Here is a 20,025-nt window from a genome sequence, read left to right on the forward strand (position 1 = left end):
TCCAGCAAGATCCAATTCAGTTTAGTAACTAGAGCTGTACGCAAAACTCCGAGTTAATGGTCTCAAATTTCTAAAAATTACCATTTTATTGTATTACAATAATGATTGCATTTTAAGAGTACTTCATTAGCTATGACTTTAGGTTTCTACAAGGGATATGATAGTAAAAACATAAAAATCTTTCTTGAACACAAGAAATTCTATAGATGCCGGAAATCCAAAGCAACCTCGGAATGTGCAATATGCAAATTATAGTAATTTGTAATAAATAGTATGTACAGTAAGATATACATTAGAACAGTCAATATAGCTTAGAAATACAATTGTGCCAATGTGAATTAATCAGTCTGATGGCCTGGTAGAAGAAGTTGTCCTGGAGCCTGTTGGTCCTGGCTTTAATGCTACGGTACCATTTCCAAGATGGTAGCAGTTGGAACAGTTTGTGGTTGGGGTAAGTCCGGTCCCCAATGATCCTTCGGGTCCTTTTCACTCACCTGTCACTGTGCTGAGTAGTGGGAAGTTCATATCCACAAATTCTCTGGGTTGTCTGCACCACTCTCTACAGAGCCCTGTGATTGAGGGAAGTACAGTTCCCATACCAGGCAGTGATACAACCAGTCAGGATGCTCTCAATTGTCTCCCTGCAGAAAGTCTTTCAGATTTGGGGACTCATGCCAAACATCTTCAACTATCTGAGGTGAAAGTTACACTGTTGTGCGTTTTTCACCGCACAGCCGGTACATACAGACCAAGTGAGGTCCTTGATGATGTGTATACTGAGGAGCTTAAAGCTGTACACCCACTCAACCCCAGATCCATTGATGTCAATAGGAGTGAGCCCATCTCTGTTCTTAATATCCTTCTTTATCTGTGCAAAGGTGAATCAAGGAGATTCAGGAAGACAGATGTTAGTGCAATTACTACACTAAGCAATATGACTCATGCTGTAGGGTCATGGGCAGCAACATCTATTTTACAGGCTGATTGTGACTGAGGTGAGATTTACTTATCCAATGAATATTCAAAGTGAGTAGCATCCTACTCAAACCCACCATGGATGAACTTTGTAGGTTAACATTATGCCATCTTTGTGCCTAATACATGACTCAGAATTAGCTGAGCTATTAACTTCAGACCAATAGGGCTAAAGGTACACAGTCCTGAAGAAGGGTCCCAGCCCAAAACGTCAAATGCTTACTCTTTTTGATAGATGCTGCCTGACCTGTTGAGTATTGTGTGTGTTGCTCTGGATTTCCAGCATCTGCAGATTTTTTCTTGTTTGTTTCCGGCCCAAATGGTCCATGCAACCAAGGTTCTGATCCAAACTATTTCCATTTGTCTGTACTTGGCCCATATCCATGTACATGTCCAAGTATCTTTTTAAGTGTTGTTAATAGTTGTGTTTCCAGGAATATAAAACAAGATGGTGGAGATCTAATGTAACCTTTGGTATGCTTTACTATAATTATAAAGTGATTATTATTTCATGATAATTTGTACAATCAAGGTGCCCGATAGATTACAACCTTTTTTCAGGGGAACTTAGGTAAATTGGAAACTGTTGTGTGTTGTGAGCACAGCTTAACATTTTAGAAAGTCTGACTGTAACATAGCTCAAGATTACAATAAAATTCCCACAGCTGTTTTAGTTTCTCAAGGCACTTTCATGGAAATAAAATTGGTCGTGGTAGATTATTGATAATGCAATTGCATTTTTTCACTGTTAAAATGTATCATTATGTGATGGTAATCTTTCTCCAAATCAGACAGAAAGGTGAAGTGATAATGAGCCATTGTACTCCTTTATCCCTTACACTTGTAAATTCAAATTGTGTCAGGATAACCTGATTTTATGAGGAGTAATTTAGCCATGACCAGAGAGCCAAAAGAACACTAACAATATGATTAACTATTTACATTCTATTGAACAGTGCTCCAAAAACATATGGGTTAGTAGTTTAATTGGTCATAGTGGTGTAATTGAGATGTGTGGGCTCATTGGGATAAAAGGGCATGTATCATGTTGTATCTTGAAATAATTTTATTTAAAAAAGCAGTAGATGAGTAATCAATGCCATGGTTCTGTTCTTCCAGATTCTAGCACAGGTTCTCAAATTCTGATTTCAAATTTCGGACTTACTTATTAATCACATATATATCAAAATATAATAGTTTTAAATGCATTGTCTGTTTTAACAGCTGACACAACCTAAGGATGTGCTGGAGGCAGCCTGCAAGTGTTGCTACACATTCCTGCACCAACACAGCATGCACACCTGTTGAATTACCTGACTTATCCAGTGAAATTTACAGTATGAAACTCAGAACTTTACCTGGAGCTCAAAATACAGGCTTCAATAGGTGACTTCTTCTTCGGCAGCCCCAAACTGAGGATGACTTACTTGCACTCTGGTTGTGTAGGCTCTGGGATGGCTGTTGATGTCAAAGAATCAGAGAGTCGTAGATGCAGCACAGAATTAGACCCTTTGTCCCACCAAATATTGTAGTAAATTTGCAGGTGACATTAAAATAAGTAGCAACAAGGATAATCAAGAGGAGTATCAAGAACTGCAGTAGGATCTTCATCAGCCGGGTAGGTGGGCTGTGGAATAGCAAATGGAATTTGATCCAGGTAAGTGTGAAGAGTTACTTTTTGGAAGGAGTAATAAAAATAGGATTTTTTACATTGAACAGAAGGTCCCTAGTACTGTTGTAGAACAGAGGGTCCTTGGAATACAGGTTCATAGTTTGAATACAGTGGAGTCACAGCTGAACATGGCAGGGAAAAATGCGTGGGCATGCTGGCCTTCATCAGCCTGATGGCTTCAAGGAAATAACTGTTCCTGAGTCTAGTGGTCCTGGTGGATACTGCTGGGACACCCATCACACTGGACATGCCCTCCTCTCATTGCTACCATGAAGGATGAGGTATAGGAGGCTGAAGACATTTTAGGAACATCAGGTTTCTGAATGGACAACAAACCCATCTAGACTACTTCACTATTTTTTTCATTCTTTTTTGTACCATTTATTTAATTATATGTGTGCGCGTGTGCGTGTGTGTGTGTGTGTGTTTGTGTGTGTGTTTGTGTGTGTATGTTTGTGTGTGTGTGTTTGTGTGTGTGTGTTTGTGTGTGTGTGTGTGTGTGTGTTTGTGTGTGTGTGTGTGTGTGTGTATGTTTGTGTGTGTGTGTGTGTGTGTGTGTGTGTGTGTGTGTGTGTGTGTGTAAAGTGTATTCCAGCTAATTGGGACACATCAGGAATAGTACATTTTGGCCCAGTTAAGCGGCTACCCCAATTAGCCAAAGTTTAATGGAAATAGTTATACTTTACACTTTATTGTCGCCAAACAATTGCTACTAGAACGTACAATCATCACAGCGATATTTGATTCTGCGCTTCCCACTCCCTGGATTACAAATATTAAATATTAAAAATATTTAAAATAGTAAACATTAGTAAATATTAAAAATTTAAATTATAAATCATAAATAGAAAATAGAAAAATGTAAAGTAAGGTAGTGCAAAAAAACTGAGAGGGAGGTCTGGATATTTGGAGGGTACGGCCCAGATCCGTATCAGGATCCATTCAGCAGTCTTATCACAGTTGGAAAGAAGCTGTTCCCAAATCTGGCCATATGAGTCTTCAAGCTCCTGAGCCTTCTCCCAGAGGGAAGAGGGACGAAAAGTGTGTTGGCTGGTTGGGTCATGTCCTTGATTATCCTCGCAGCACTGCTCCGACAGTGTGCGGTGTGAAGTGAGTCCAAGGACTGAAGATTGGATTGTGTGATATGCTACGCCATGTTCACGATCTTCTGTAGCTTCTTTCGGTCTTGGACAGGACAACTTCCACACCAGGTTGTGATGCACCCTAGAAGAATGCTTTCTACGGTGCATTTATAAAAATTAGTGAGGGTTTTAGGGGACAGGCCAAATTTCTTTAGTTTTCTCAGGAAGTAAAGGTGCTGGTGGGCGTTCTTGGCAGTGAACTCTGCTTGGTTGGACCAAGTCAGGTCATTTGTGATATTGACCCTGAGGAACTTAAGGCTTTTGACCTGTTCCACTTGTGCACCACCGATGTAAATTGACTTTATTTGGAAGTGCACGGAGGACTGTGTGTCTTGCAAGAAGATCCGGGTATTCCCTAACCAGAAACCTTGGATGAATTATGAGATCAAGTCCCTTTTAAAGGCTAGAGCTGTGGCTTTTAGGTCCGGGGATACCAGTCCCTACACGGAATCCAGGCGTGAACTCCGGAAAGCCATTAAGGGTGCCAAGAGGCAATATCGAGCCAAGTTGGAAGCCCAGGCTAACCAGAGGGATGCCAGTAGACTATGGCAGGATCTAAATGAGATCACTGGGTGCAAAGAAAAGGCTGGGAATATCAATAACTGTGGTGCTTCTCTTCCTGACGAACTTAATGTATTCTACGCAAGATCCGAACAGGAGTGTCCCACTCCCTCCGGATGAACCGGACCTGGTGGCATCGAGATTCATCGTCACCGACGAGGACGTTACAAGGCCCTTCCTGAAGATAAATCCAAGGAAGGCGACAGGCCCAGATGGCGTCCCGGGACGGGTTCTCCAGGCCTGTGCAAGCGAGCTAGCTGGAGTGTTTGCAGACATCTTCAACTGCTCCTTGCTTCAGTCTAAGATCCCCTCATGTTTTAAGAAGGCAACGATAATCCCAGTACCGAAGGGGAGCAAGGTGACATGCCTGAATGACTATCGACCTGTGTCTCTGACATCAATTGCTATGAAGTGCTTCGAGAGATTGGTTATGGCACACATCAACCACAGCCTACTGGTCAACCTCGACGCTTTGCAATTCGCCTACCAGAGCAACAGGTCAATGGCAGATGCCATCTCTCTGGCCCTACATTCCTCCTTAGGACACCTGGAGAATAAAGATGCATACGTAAGGCTCCTTTTCATTGACTACAGCTCTGCCTTTAATACCATCATTCCAAATAACCTGATTCCTAAGCTCCAGAACCTGGGCCTTAGCGCTCAGATCTGCAGCTGGATCTTCAACTTCCTCACAGACAGGACCCAGGCTGTAAAAATATGGGACAAGCTCTCCTCTACAATCACTCTGAGCACCGGTGTCCCACAAGGTTGTGTACTGTATAGTTAAAAAGCTATAATAAAGACAAAAAGATGTAATAAAGAAATACAAAACAAATTATAACATTATCAATACTACTACAGTACTATGAAACTCTGTATTAGTTCCTAATATTATTGACAGAGGAATTCAATAGTTTCAATAGGTATATTTAATGTCAGAGAAATGTATACAATATACATCCTGAAATTCTTTCTCTACGCCAACATCCAGAAGATTGCCCCAAAAAATAAATGATAGTTAAAAGTTAGAACCCCAAAGCTCCCCCAGCTCCCCGCTCCCAGGTACAAGCAGCAACAAGGCAACAACCCCCTCCCCCACCCTCCACACCAACAAAAAAGACATCGGCACCCCACACTGAGCACTCAAGCATGCAGCAGAGCATCAAATTCATCCAGTGTATTTGTTCTTTTGATTGACTGTAAATGAACAATTTAAGTGCATGCATCTAGTATGGACTGCCTTCATACAATGACATTGAAGATTGCATCCTCCAAATCTTCATTTTCATTGAAGCATCAAGATGATTCTCGATACCTTCAAGTTCATTTTAGTTCCAAACTTGTTGAAGTAATGAAATTGTTTTATTTTAATTCCCGGAAATTTCTAGCATCTACAAGCTTAAATGGTTCAAATCACAGTGAGCAAAACAGTTCTGAATAGTCTTACTGCTTATTTCTCGCCATCTATCAGTGACAAAAATCACTGCTTTTTGAACACAGGCACACATAACTGATGCTATTTAAAAGCTGTTCTAAGTGCCTGCGTCTGACACTAGTTAGAAACTGTGTTGCAACAGTCTCCTTCCCTAATGAAGTGTCATTTGTCCCAAATAGATGAAGGGAATCCCAGCTATTTTCTCAATTAGGGTTTGTTATTTAAGAATTGCCCCAAATAAGCAGTTGTCCTAATTAACCGAAGTCCCAGTTAGGCAGAATCCACTCTGTGTATATATATATATATATATATATATATATATATATTCTTACTGTAATTTATTTATTTGACATTATGTATTGCATTGCAACTTAATGTGAAAAAGACTAAGGAGCTGGTGGTAGACCTGAGGAGAGCTAAGGTGCCGGTGACCCCTGTTTTCATCCAGGGGGTCAGTGTGGACATGGTGAAGGATTACAAATACCTGGGGATACGTATTGACAATCAACTGGACTGGTCAAAGAACACTGAGGCTGTCTACAAGAATGGTCAGAGCCGTCTCTATTTCCTGAGGAGACTGAGGTCCTTTAACATCTGCCGGACGATGCTGAGGATGTTCTACGAGACTGTGGTGGCCAGCGCTATCATGTTTGCTGTTGTGTGCTGGGGCAGCAGGCTGAGGGTGGCAGACACCAACAGAATCAACAAACTCATCCGTAAGGCCAGTGATGTTGTGTGGATGGAACTGGACTCTCTGACGGTGGTGTCTGAAAAGAGGATGCTGTCCAAGTTGCATGCCATCTTGGTCAATGTCTCCCATCCACTACATAATGTACTGGGTGGGCACAGGAGTACATTCAGCCAGAGACTCATTCCACCGAGATGCAACACAGAGCATCATAGGAAGTCATTCCTGCCTGTGGCCATCAAACTTTACAACTCCTCCCTTGGAGAGTTAGACACCCTGTGCCGATAGGCTGGTCCTGGACTTATTTCATAATTTACTGGCATAATTTACATATTACTATTTAACTATTTATGGTCCTATTACTATTTATTATTTATGGTGCAACTGTAACGAAAACCAATTTCCCCCGGGATCAATAAAATATGACTATGACTATGTACTGCTGTTGCAAAGCAATAAATTACATGACATATGCCAATGATATTAAAACTGATTCTGATTCTGATTTGGACTCCCAGAAGGGAATGGAATAAACAGTCCACAGGCAGGGTAGGTAGGATCCTTCATGGTTTTGCAGGCCCTCTTCCAGCAACTTCCTGTATATATGTCCTTGATGGCAGATAGACTGGTGCCAGTGATGAGTTGGGCTGTTTTACCTACTCATTGTAGAGCCTTTCTATATGCCATAGTATAGTTTCAGTACCACGCAGTGGTGTAGCATGTTAGGAACTCTCAACTGCGCATCTGCAGAAGGTCGTGAGTATTGATTTGCATTGTCCAGCTCCCTTCAGCCTCACCAGAAAGTAAAGGCTTTGCTGAGCTTTTTTGACTGTGGAGGATGTCTTGTTGGGCCATGAGAGGTGGTGTGAGATATGCACTTCCATCAGCTTCAATATACATCTTGGTCAGAAAGGGCGTGTGGGCTGAAAGGCCTTTTCTCACGCAGTACAACTTTGTGACTATGTGAAATAGAGCAGAAGGTGTCTAATGGGCAATTGGGTGTATAAATTGACCCCATTCACAGGACCCTGTGTAATCCCATTTAATAAACTGCAGAATCCTAGTAACAGCCTGAGCTTTGTCTCTGTGTTGAGGCATCATGATCTAGGGATCCACAGGTGAAGATAGGGTAGTTACAGAACGTTAATGGGAATTTGAGCACATATTTGAGTATCTTCCTTTGTCTACCTGATAATCTCTTTCCATGTCAGAGATTGGAATAAAGTGCCTGCTTGGGGAATCTGTAACCAATGTAGTGCCTGGTGTGTCTGACAGACTGTAACAGGGATCCCAATACTTGCAATGCTAAACTGGGGAGCATCTAAGTTATAATTATATTCCATTAAGCCATGTAGAGTGGGTGGTTTTAAAAATGTTAATTTCATTGACTCGTTTGAACCTAGTGGAGATAAGGGGATAAATATTTCATTTGGTCCTACTCATATATTTTAATAATAAATGTAAAACTAAAAGATTGAAATCTTTGGCATCTGCCAAGCTGCTGAACCAGGACATTTAGTTGCTAAAGTCTGCCAAATCAAAGTCTAATATTTAGCTTTCCTATCAATAATTTATTGACAGTGTACAAATGGTAGCAATCCTCTTCTGTTGAAGTGCCTGAATGTCTTGTTTTATCAGACACCAGTCAGAAATCACCAGCAAATATCACCTTTCACACAGCTAAGTCCAAAGAGATATATATGTTGTGCATTCATTACAATTATTTTAGCATCACAGCTATGAAGCATCCTATTATGAACCAAGATGCAGACAAATAATATCCATTAATGCTCCTTCAAAGTGGGTGAGATGTTTACAACATTAATGGTGTTATATAGATGCAGTCTGTTGCTGTTCAAGTATCAGTTATTTCATTCAATTTAAAGAAGAGAGCTTAGATAATTGCAAAAAAATGATATACGTCAAGCATCATAAAGCCTACAGATGTGGGCTGGTATCCCACCTTGCCAGCTGGGGAATTTAAATTCAAGTCGTTAAAGATATCAGATCTTTAAAGAAGAGACTAGTCTCAGTAATGGTGGCCATAAAACTACTGGACTGTTTTAAAAACCCTTCTGGTTTGTTAATGATTTTCAAGAACTAGGGGTGGAGGGGTGGGGGAGACACCCTTACCAGTCTTGTTAATAACTGATAACCTATGTGGTTGTTTATTAACTATATTCTCAGTTTGAGGACAATTCGGGATGGGTAATAAATGCTGTCATTACCAAGTGCATCTACATCACGAGTATGCATTAATAATAAAAGAAATGTTGTTGCACTTTTATGAGAAGTATGGTTGATCAGGACCTCATCAAGTTGTTTATTTTACCTTCTCTAATATTAAAATCATAAAAATTAGTTTGTACTTTCTAGTTAATGCAGCTGGAAATAATTTAATAACGCATGGAAATAGTAGACGTTGTCCCTAGTAACTGGTGATGCAAAGAAAATATCCAATTTTTATTTCTTTCCTATCAACCATCAATTTGGACACCACAGTAGTGTAACAGTTAGCCTGATGCTATTACAGCTTAGGGCATAAGAGCTCAATCCTGCAGTTTGTGTACACGGTCCATATCCCCCCAATCCCTACCTGTACACACTCACAACATGCTGGAGGAGCTCAGCAGGTCAGGCAGCATCCATGGAAAAGATCTGTCGACGTTTCGGGCCGGAACCCTTCGTCAGGAACGTCGACTGATCATTTCCACGGATGCTGCCCGACCTGCTGAGCTCCTCCAGCGTGTTGTGAGTATTGCTTTGACCCCAGCATCTGCAGATTATTATGTGTTTTCCCTACCTGTACATGATCCATATCCCCCCAATCTCTGCCTGTACATGGTCCATATCCCCCCAATCCCATGGGGTTTCTCAGGGTGCATAGGGTTCGTCCCACAGTTGACAGACATACTGCGTAGGTTCATTAATCATTGTAAATTGTCCTGTGATTAGGTTTGCACGAAATTCGCCTTGTCAGGGGTTGCTGGGCGGCAAGACTCAAAGGGCTGGAAGGGCCTTTTCCACGCTGTATCTCTAAATAAGACCAGATATGATGGGACAAGTAAAACCAAGGTGTATTGTATGTGTCCGGTCCGACCTGTAGCTGGTTCATGATGGACTAGAATATGGATAGGGATTATTAGACATCGGACTTCCTTCAGGAATTATGAGGTTAGGAAATATTGAAAGAAACAAGAACCAATCTTCAAAAAGAACATCAGATGTAAACTACAACTAGTAATGAGTTTTGCAATTAAAAGGACAGTCTTCAAAAGGGAATTGGGTAATTTCTAGTGCAGTGGAGAATTTTTCATTTGGCGGGGTGTGGATTAAGGATGGGATTTGATGGAATCGCTGTACCACCAGCCAGCATGGATAAAATTAATTGAATGGCCTTCATCTATTTTATACATAATAATTTGATAATTTCTTGAATGGTGTGGGGTGATACTTTAGAATGGCTGGCAACTTTTTTATATCCACATTTTAGCTACTTTGAACATTCCTTATGTTTGATTCAAGTCCCACCTACATGTTTGCATTCCACAGTCAAAGATTCACTTCAGATTGAAACTCCTATGAACCAATTAGCACCAGGGATTAGTACATTCCTCTCTTTGATGACCAGTTCATACTGGGTCAGAAAATAACTATAATACATTTCGTTGATTGTGTTTTAGGTCTCATTGAGTTCCTAACCCATTGAAACATTTCTTCTCCAGCCCTTTCCCTTTCCCACCCACCTGGCTTCACCTATCGCCCCTACCCCGCTTTTTTATTCTGTTATCTTCCCCCTTCCTTTTCAGTCCAGAAGAAGGGCTTTGGCTCGAAATGTTGACTGTTTATTCATTTTCATAGATATTGCCTGAGCTGCTGAGTTCCTCCAGCGTTTTGTGTTTGGTGTTCTAGATTTCCAGCATCTGCAGGATCTTGTGTGTTTATTATCCATTTTGACTCTGCCATGGATGATCCCAAGCCTGGCTCTGAAAGGAGGAGAGCTGAGGACAGGACTAGCAACACTATCCTGTAAAAACCCAGTGCTCCAGAAATGCCAACAGCAGTTCCAAAGACCTCATCCCTGGGAGAAGAAGGATACACTGAGAAAACGGGCTACGCCTGGTAAAACTTGGAAGTCTGGCCCAAGACAGAGGTCTCTGGTGATCTTCTCTCAGAGACCTTTCCCCTAGTAGGGGTGATGGACTTAAGAGGAAGGATTATCCAATTTCTTTCCACAAGCTCTCATCTGTCTCTATTTTTTTGATACCATTATTGGTATTGAGTTGCAGGTCAAATCTCTGAATGAAAAGATATTCCCTTTTCAGTCCTGATGATGGGTCTCAGACTGAAACATCATCTGTTTCTGACCCTCCATAGATGCTGCCTGACCTGCTGAGTTCCTCCAGCATTTTGTGTGTTGCTTTTGTCTTTGTTATTTAGTTTATAGAATTTCAAAGTCATGTCAATTTGAATGATTAGAAGAGCTTCTAATACTGGAAAGATAGAGAAAATCTTAAAAATTGACATTCAATGTCATGAATCTTCCAGCAATAGCAGAGCTACCAGATAATGTTTCTACATAATCCAAAGACGCATTGAGTGGAACCAAACAGGAGGAAAGACTTCTGGACAGATAAATAGTTTCTTAATAGGTCAAATGTATCAAATAAGATCATTAAGTAAATAATATTTGTAAAAGGTTTTTGTGATTGTGCAGATAACAAAATGGAGAAATGAAGCTCCTATTAAAATCAGAAGGTCTACTTCCAGTTAACTTTACTACATTCAAATCAAGTTTATTGTCATGTGCACAAGCATGTTGAGTTAGACATACAATGAAAAACTTGCTTGCAGCAGCATCACAGGTACATAAGTACAGACAACACACAGAATATAAATTATACGTAACTTAAACAAGGCAGTGAAGACAGAGAGCGAAAAAAGACACAATTGGAGAAAGAGGTGGTCTGTGGTGTTCCATAGCTGATAGTTGTAGGAAAGTGGCTGTTCCTGAACCTGGTGACCATGAGACTTCTGGCACCCGTATCTTCTGTCTAACCATTGCAGTGAGTAGCCGACATAGTCTGATAGTCTGAATGGCAGGGACCATTGATGATAGATGCAACCTTCTAAGAGTATTGTTGTGCACATTAAAAATAGAACATTTGTACAAATGTGTGTGTATATATAAAAATGAAGGGTATTAATGACATTTTCTAGAAGAAGTGGGAGTCTGGTACAAAAAAAGAAACAAAAAAGAAACTTTGGAAAATTCTTCCTGTTTGCTCAGGTGATCAATGGACAAAATATCTTCAGTTATTTCACTTCTGCCCCCGTTTAGTAGATTGATCCTGTTTCCTCCTGGGTCCCAGTACATGATATTGTCAACAGGCAAGATGTTCAAAGATTTTAAAAATGGCTGTATTATTTGGAATGTTGATTGCTAAGAAGTTAATCCTACAAATGTGGAAAATGGACTCTGTGCCTACGTACGATCTGTGGCTGAGAGAACTAGCAAATGCTTTACATTTGGAGAGACTGAGATTATATAATGACAGAGGGGGCATCTTTGAAAGGATATGGGGCTCTGTATTGGACTTTCTCATGGGGTGAGGACTGAGGTTTTTTGGTGTGGTGCACCTCTGCTGTGTATGTTTACTTTTTCCTTTATATTTTTCTCCCTTTTGCTGCTTAATATTTGATTTGATTTTGTTATGGTTGTGGTTTTTGTGGATGTGCTGTATTTTTTTTTTGTGTTTTTTTGTTTGTTTGTGAAGAAAAATAAAAATAAATAATTTTTTTAAAAGATGTTCAAAGATTGACGAATCTAAATTACATCGTCCACACTCTTCTTATTTTTTGATTTGCATATCTTGACACGTATGCATGGGGTTCTCTTCCAAAAAATTGTGATACAGACCACTTTCTAGGAAGCAACCTTCAGATATCCCAGCCCCCTATATTTCAACAGCTATTTAACGGTTGTCATATAGCTGTTTGTGCTGCTTGAGCCTGTTAGAGTAAGTAAACTAGAAATCATTTTCCAAAAGCTGAATAATGCAGCTGAAAATATGGAATGGAAATAGAAAATGCTAGAGAGAGAAACGCTGAATATTTGAGGTTGACAACTTTTCATTGCAATTGTCATTCTCACTTCAAAATGCTGCCTTTTCTGCTGAGCATTTTCCAGCATTTTCTATTTTTATTTATGAATTATTCACACTGAACATCATTTTTTATGCAAAATTGCCAAAACAAGGTCTAGGGCAACATCAGTCATGAGTGATAATGGAACATAACTCTCAAGTCACCTTATAAGGTTTTAAACAGAACGTAAGATAAAAATAAACAATGCGATTTACTGATGCACCAATCCTTTTTAGATCTGCATTAGTTGATAGCATCTCAGCTGATTTCATCCTGAGGCCCGCAGAAATGCAAGAAAATAGGAGCAGGAATAGATCATCTAACCCTTCATGACTGCCCCTCTATTTAATATAACCATGGCCGACCTGTTCTTGCTTCAGCACCTCTTCGTACTCCTCCACTCCCATCACCGGCACATCTCAGGGGCATGTGCTCAGCCTACTGCTCTACTCTCTTTACACCCATGAGTGTGTGACTATGGACAGATCAAATGCATCCATAAATCTGTTGAAGGCAAAACCATTGTTGGCAGAATTTTAAATGATCATGAGAAGGCGTACAGGAATGAGCTAGATCAGCTGGTTGAGTGGTGTTGCACTCAAGGTCAGTAAGACCAAAGAATTGATTGTGGACTTTAGGAAGGGTTAGATGAGGGAATATGCACCAGTCTTCATCGAGGGATCAGAAGTGGAAAGGGTGAGCAGTTTCCTGGGTATTAACATCTCTGAGGTTCTATTCTGTGCTCAACATATCAATGCAGGCACAAAGACACGTCAGTGGCTAAATTTGATTAGGAGTTTGAGGAGGTTTGATATGTCACTAAAGACACTTGCAAATTTCCACAGATGTAGAGTGGGGAGAATTCTAATCGACTGCACCACCATCTGATATGGGGGGGGGGGTGCCCACTGCACAGGATTGAAATAAACTACCAGAATAAGTACTAAAGATCAGTACTGATCAACTTGCAGGTGTGCTTTCTAAGACCTTGAACCTTTTTTTTTAGCAGTGTGTGCACTCATCCTGTCAAAACTAATCAATAAGCTCCAAGACCCAAGTCTCAATACCTCCTTGTGCAATTATATCCCGGATTCCCTCACTTGTAGACTCCAGTCAGTTTGGACTGGCAGCAACATCTCCTCCATGATCTCCACCAACACAGGAGTACCACAAGGTTATGTGCTCAGTACCCTACTCTACACACTTTACACTTATGACTGTGTAGGTAAGCACAGATCCAATGCCACATTCAAGTTTGCTGATGACACCACTGTCGTAGGCCAAGTCAAAGGTGGTGATGAATCAGCATATAGGAGGGAGATTGAAAATCTGGCTGAGTGGTGCCATAGCCTCTTAGTCAATGTTAGCGAGACCAAGGAGCTGAATATTCACTTTAGGTGAAGGAAACCAGAGGTTCATGAACTAAATCTTCATTGGAGGATCAGAGGTAGAGAGGGTTAGGAACCTCAAAGTCCTAGGTATTATTATTTCAGAGGATCTGTTCTGGGCCTAGCATGTAAGTGCAATTTCAAAGAAAGCACAACAGTCCCTCTACTTCCTGAGGCATTTGCACATCTACATGAAACACTGATGCAGGAAAGCAGCATCCATCATCAAAGACCCCACATCCAGGACGTACTCACTTCTTGCTGTCGCCAGAAGGTACAAGAAACTCAGGACTCACAGCACCAGGTTCAGGAACAGTTACTACCCTTCAACCATCAGGCTCTTGAACCAAAGGGGATAACTTCACTCAACTTCACTTGTCCCATCATTGAAATGTTTCCACAACCTATGGACTCACTTTCAAGAACTCTTCTTCTCATGTTTTCAATAATTATTGCTTATTTAGTAATTATTATTATTTCTCCTTTTTGTATTTGTTTATTGTCTTCAGCACTCTGGCTGAACACCCTTGTTGGGCAGTCTTTCGTTATGGTTATTATTCTACAGAATTATTGAGTATGCCGACAATAAAATGAATTTCATGGTTATATATGGTGACATATATGCATTTTGATAATGAAATTTGCTTTAAACTTTGAAGCTGCTGAAAGTTGTAAACTCAGTCAACTCCATCATGGACACTAGAACTCCACACCATCCAGGATATCTTCAAGGAGCAATGCCTCAAAAAAGGCTACATCCATCATTAAGTACCCCCATCACCCAGGACATGCCCTCCTCTCATTGCTACCAACAGGGGGGAGGTACGGGAACCTAGAGGCAAATTCTCAAGGATTCAGAAATCACTTCTTTCCTTCTGCCATCTGACTTCTGATGGACATTGAACCTCTGAATAGTTTTATTATTATGTATTGCAAAGAACTGTTGCCACACCACAAATTTCATGACATATGTCAGTCATTTTAAAACTGATTCTGAGCCCTCTGTGCCATTTTTTCACTTCTTCTCCTTTCCTCAAGCTATCAAACATTTATCCACTTTGATTTTAAATACTTCTCGTGATCCAGCTTCCAACTTTAATGGGCAGAGAATTCCAGAGATTCATCATTCATCTATGAAAAGAAATGTCTGCACATCAGCCCCTTGTAGTTAGGTCCCATTGCACGAGATATTCCCACCAGAGGAAACATCTCAACATCTAACCTGTCAAGACTCCATAGGATTATGTATGTTTGGAAGAGGTTGCCCCTCATTTTTTTTATATACCCACAAAATATATTGCATGTCTCTGCAAGATGACCCTCTTATCATCCCAGTAATTAGCCTGGTGAATCCCCTTTGTACTGTCTCTAGCATTACAGTATGTTTATTTAGATAAAAAGACCAACCTGTACCTAATGTTCCAGGTGAGGTTTTGCCAATTCTTTGCAAAATTGCAACAACATTTCTACTTTTAAATTCCAACTCTTTTGCAATGAAGGCCAAAATGCCATTTGCAAGCGGACAGATCCAACAATTAGTAAAGGCAAAGAGCACAAGAACATCTAGATCACTTGGCACTTCACACATTGAAGTCTCTCTCCACTTTAGATAGTAATTCACCTTTTGACAGAAGTTCTTATGCTCCTGCATTAAATTCTATTTTCCCGTCTTTTGTCATCTCGCTCAAGCTGTCCATACCCTATTGTAGAATGACAACTTCCTTATAGAGTTAATGAGTTATAAAAGTGCCAAAAAAGGCCCTTCAGCCCATTTCATACATATCGATTAGGTCTACTGCCTAGTCCCATCTACCTGCACCAGGACCATTACCCTCTAAAACCTTCTCACCCATGTACCTATACAAATTTCTCTAAACTTTTGCACCTGAACCCCCATCTACCTTTTCTGCTGGTGACTCATTCTACATTTACATCACCTGTGAGTGAAGTTGTTTCTCCTCAGATTCTACTTAAATATTTCACCTTTCACCCATAACCTATTGCCTCTAGTTTTAGACTCATCCAACCTGAGGGAAAGACTGCATGCATTCATCTGATTCAGATCACGATCTATACCCCTCATTCTCCTGTGCTCTAGGCAATAAAGTTTTAATATATTCTACCTTTTTTCCTATAACTCAGGTCCTTGAGTCCCAGCAACATTCTTGGAAATTTTCTCAGCACTGTAACAAGTGTTAGACTGGGCCTCAATCGGTCAGAGTTGCACATCGTGGCCGTCTAGATTGGCAAGCCTGGGCAGTACAATATGGAGAGCAAGCTGTTACCCATGTGGCAAGCTTCCCCTCTCCATGCAACTGATGTACCCAAAGGAACGGCAGAGACTGATACTGTTCCGTACCGGCTACGTTGCAAGAATTGTTAATCAGCATTGAACTCAATGTAGGACTGCCTTCGGGACTCCAGCTCCGGATTTTTCCCTCGGGTATACTCCTGAAGCCTTCCCCAGGGCGGGTGTAGCTGCAAGGCAGCGGAGGTCTGTGATCAGAGTTTTTCTTCTCCTAGATGAGCTGCCAACCATGGCTGACAAGCCCCATCTGCCCAAAGCAACTGGTTTTAAGTTGGCAGTAACCCGCCTTTGCCCCTTCTCCTGTCAGTAGAAACAATTCTGCTGGGCTTAGAAGCTAAGCTGCAAGTGAAGGCCAGGAGCTAGTCTAGGTTGTTTGAGGCTATTTGAGGCACACGCCATTGGGGGCATTTAATAGGTAGTGGGAGCTTGTTCCCATTACCACGCCTGGCTATAAAAACCTTAAGGAACAGCTGTACCGATATCAATATTATCACAGCATGTTCACCCGCTTCATTTTATTTTGGAAACTTTACAGTTTTATCTTACCTTACTGGTAGCAGTTTTTGTTTTACCGCTACCATCAGGTAGAAGGTACAAGAGCCTCAAGACCCGCACCGTCAGGCTCAAGAACGATTACCAGCCCTCAACAATCAGGCTCTTGAACAAAAAGGGACAACAACACTCACTTGCCCATCCAATGAGATGTTCCCACAACCAATGATACCACTTCAAGGACTCGTTATCTCATTATCTCATGTTCTCATTATTTATTGCTGTTGCTATTGATTATTATTTGTTGCCTTCTGCACTCTGGACAATCTTTCATTGAACCTGTTACTATTACTATTCTATAGAAATGCTGAGTATGCCTGCAGGAAAATAAACCTCCGGGTTGTATGTGGTGACATATACTTAGTTTGATAATAAAATTTACTTTGAACTTTGAACTGTGTTCTTTCCTCTAACAATTATTGTAAACAGTGAACAACTGCAGGCCAAAAATTGATCGCCACATACTTTTATGAGGTACCTCTTTCCATTCTGAAAGTGGTCTATTCATCCCAACTCCTTGTCTTCCATGAGACCGTCAGTTTCCAATCCATTCTAATACACTTCCTACTTCATGCACCAGCTTCCTACGTGAGGCCAGTGATATTGTGGGGATGGAACTGGACTCGCTGACGGTGGTGTCTGAAAAGAGGATGCTGTCCAAGTTGCATGCCATCTTGGACAATGTCTCCCATCCACTACATAATCTACTGGGTGGGCACAGGAGTACATTCAGCCAGAGACTCATTCCACCGAGATGCAACACTGAGCGTCATAGGAAGTCATTCCTGCCCGTGGCCATCAAACTTTACAACTCCTCCCTTGGAGGGTCAGACACCCTGAGCCAATAGGCTTGTCCTGGACTTATTTCCTGGCATAATTTACATATTACTATTTAATTATGTATGGTTTTATTACTATTTAACTATTTATGGTGTAACTGTAACAAAAACCAATTTCCCTCGGGATCAGTAAAGTATGACTATGACTATGACATTGTCAAATGCCACTTGGAAATCTAAACACACTCCGTTTATAGGTTTACTTCTATCAATCCTTCTTGTTAACTCCTCAAAGAATTTCAACAAATTTGTCAAACATTATATACCTTCCCTAAAGCCATGTTGACTAGGTTTAGTTACAAACAGTTTGCAGGTTACATAATGGTTCAGTTTCTGGAAACCGTCCAACACCATGTCAAAAAGTTCCCTGTTCTATAACCACCCATATCGTATCACTCTACATACACTTGCTCTAATTCCTTAATTTCTTTCAACATTCATCCAAATATTACCCATTATTAAATGTTTGGAGTACATACTGTATCCAGTTAATAATGAACACTATAAAATAATATTATTACTATAGTCGAAATGTCTTAAAAATGTATGGGAAAATTTGTCAGGCCTGCACAGACAGGCACCTTACAGTCTCCTGCCAGCTAACAGGAATCACCTAGCACTTGTTGCCAGCTCATCACCTGCAGCCAATTTAAATACAGCTGTCATCCACAATCCTCGTTCTCTCATTGAAACAGCCAGCCTCAACCAGTTACACCTAGCTGTCGGTTGCCTTGTTGCCTGTTCTGTTTAGTATCTTCTCTCTCTTGTTCTGTGGTCCCTTGTGGCTTGATATTTTGCTACTGATTATTAAAGCTATTGATCGCCGCTAAATCGTTCTGCTGGTCTGCTTTTGGGTCAAGTCTCCTCTACGTTTGTTGATGGGATGAGTGAGCCAGCGATTGACACAACAGAGTTTGCTTGACTAAAGGAACTCGTCCATTGGCATGAGCACACAATCCGGAAGCAGCAGGAAAGCATTTACATTCTGTTTGCCACTCTCAACCAACTCTCTATCTTGTTACAGAACCCTGCACTAGTCAACCTCCTCCCTCAGAGTCTCAGACCGATCACCCACCCTTTGTTGCAGCTTCCTGTCTTAGTGCATCTTGCAATTCGAGCTCTAGCCATCTCTGTATTTTACGGACCAAGGCAAGGTTACCATCATCATCTCCCCCTTGACTAGGTGAGCTCTGAGCTCAGCCATTGCTAACTGGGACCATAAAAGCCCCATCTGCAACAAATATGAGGATTTTACTGCTGAGGTGCACTGGATTTTCGACCATCCAAGAAGTGGAAAGGAGGCAGCGGAGAGGATACTTCACCAGCATCAAGGCTCACGCTGCATCTGGATAACACCATGAAGTTCAGGAGCCCTGTAGTAGAGAGCAACTGGAATGCAAAAGCACTGCTGGCCAAATTACCATCACGCTGTTCTCAGAGCACTTAAAAAATGAGCTGTCTACACTGGAGGTGTGCACTGACCTCAAAAGCCCTATTCCTCTGGCCCTCCAGGTTGATAAATGTCTTAGGGAACAACCCTCCAGATCACTAGCCAGAGCCCCAGCTCCATTGCAGGCTGCAAGACTCTCATCATCAATGCATCCAGAACCCATGCAGGAAGGGCTCCCCTAACCCCTGCCCCAAGAGCATGGATGTCGGTGAAGAAACAAATTGTGCACTTACTGTGGAGCAGCTGACAGTCATGCACCAATCACCCACTGTGCACTGCGTCAAGGGAACAGCACCATCAGGCAAAGATGAGGTTCCTGCTATCTGGTAAGGTCACCCTCAGCCCCTCATTCCAGCACTATAGCTTGACTCACTCATTCTGTCCTCCTCCAGATCCTGATGGTTTTATACACATAGGAGGCTCTGGTGGATTCCAGCACATCAGACAACTTTCTGGACCGTACTCTGTGTGTGCAGCTTGGACTCCCTGTCAAGCCCATCTCTCACCTCTTCTGCATCACTGCCGTTGACGGATGTCCTTTGGGGTCTGGGATAGTCAGAGCTCACACATGGCCTATGCGCATGAGCATTGGAGAGCCCATTCAATTCCGCTTGATTAACTCACCCAACACTCACTCCTCTCATCTTGGGCTACACCTGACTCTCCAATCAAGACCCTCACTTCACTAGGTTATCCAGTTCACTGCTAAGTTGTGGACCCACCAACGGGTGCAGGATCCTTCTTTGTGAAAAAGAAAGATGGTGGTCTTCATCGACTTTTGTGGACTCAACAAAATCACCATTAAGAACTGCTGCCCTCTCCCCATGATGAATAGCACATTCTAAGCACTCCATGGAGCCCTGATCTT

This window comes from Mobula hypostoma, chromosome 3 (genome assembly GCF_963921235.1).
Source record: "Mobula hypostoma chromosome 3, sMobHyp1.1, whole genome shotgun sequence".
Lineage (NCBI taxonomy): Eukaryota > Metazoa > Chordata > Chondrichthyes > Myliobatiformes > Myliobatidae > Mobula > Mobula hypostoma.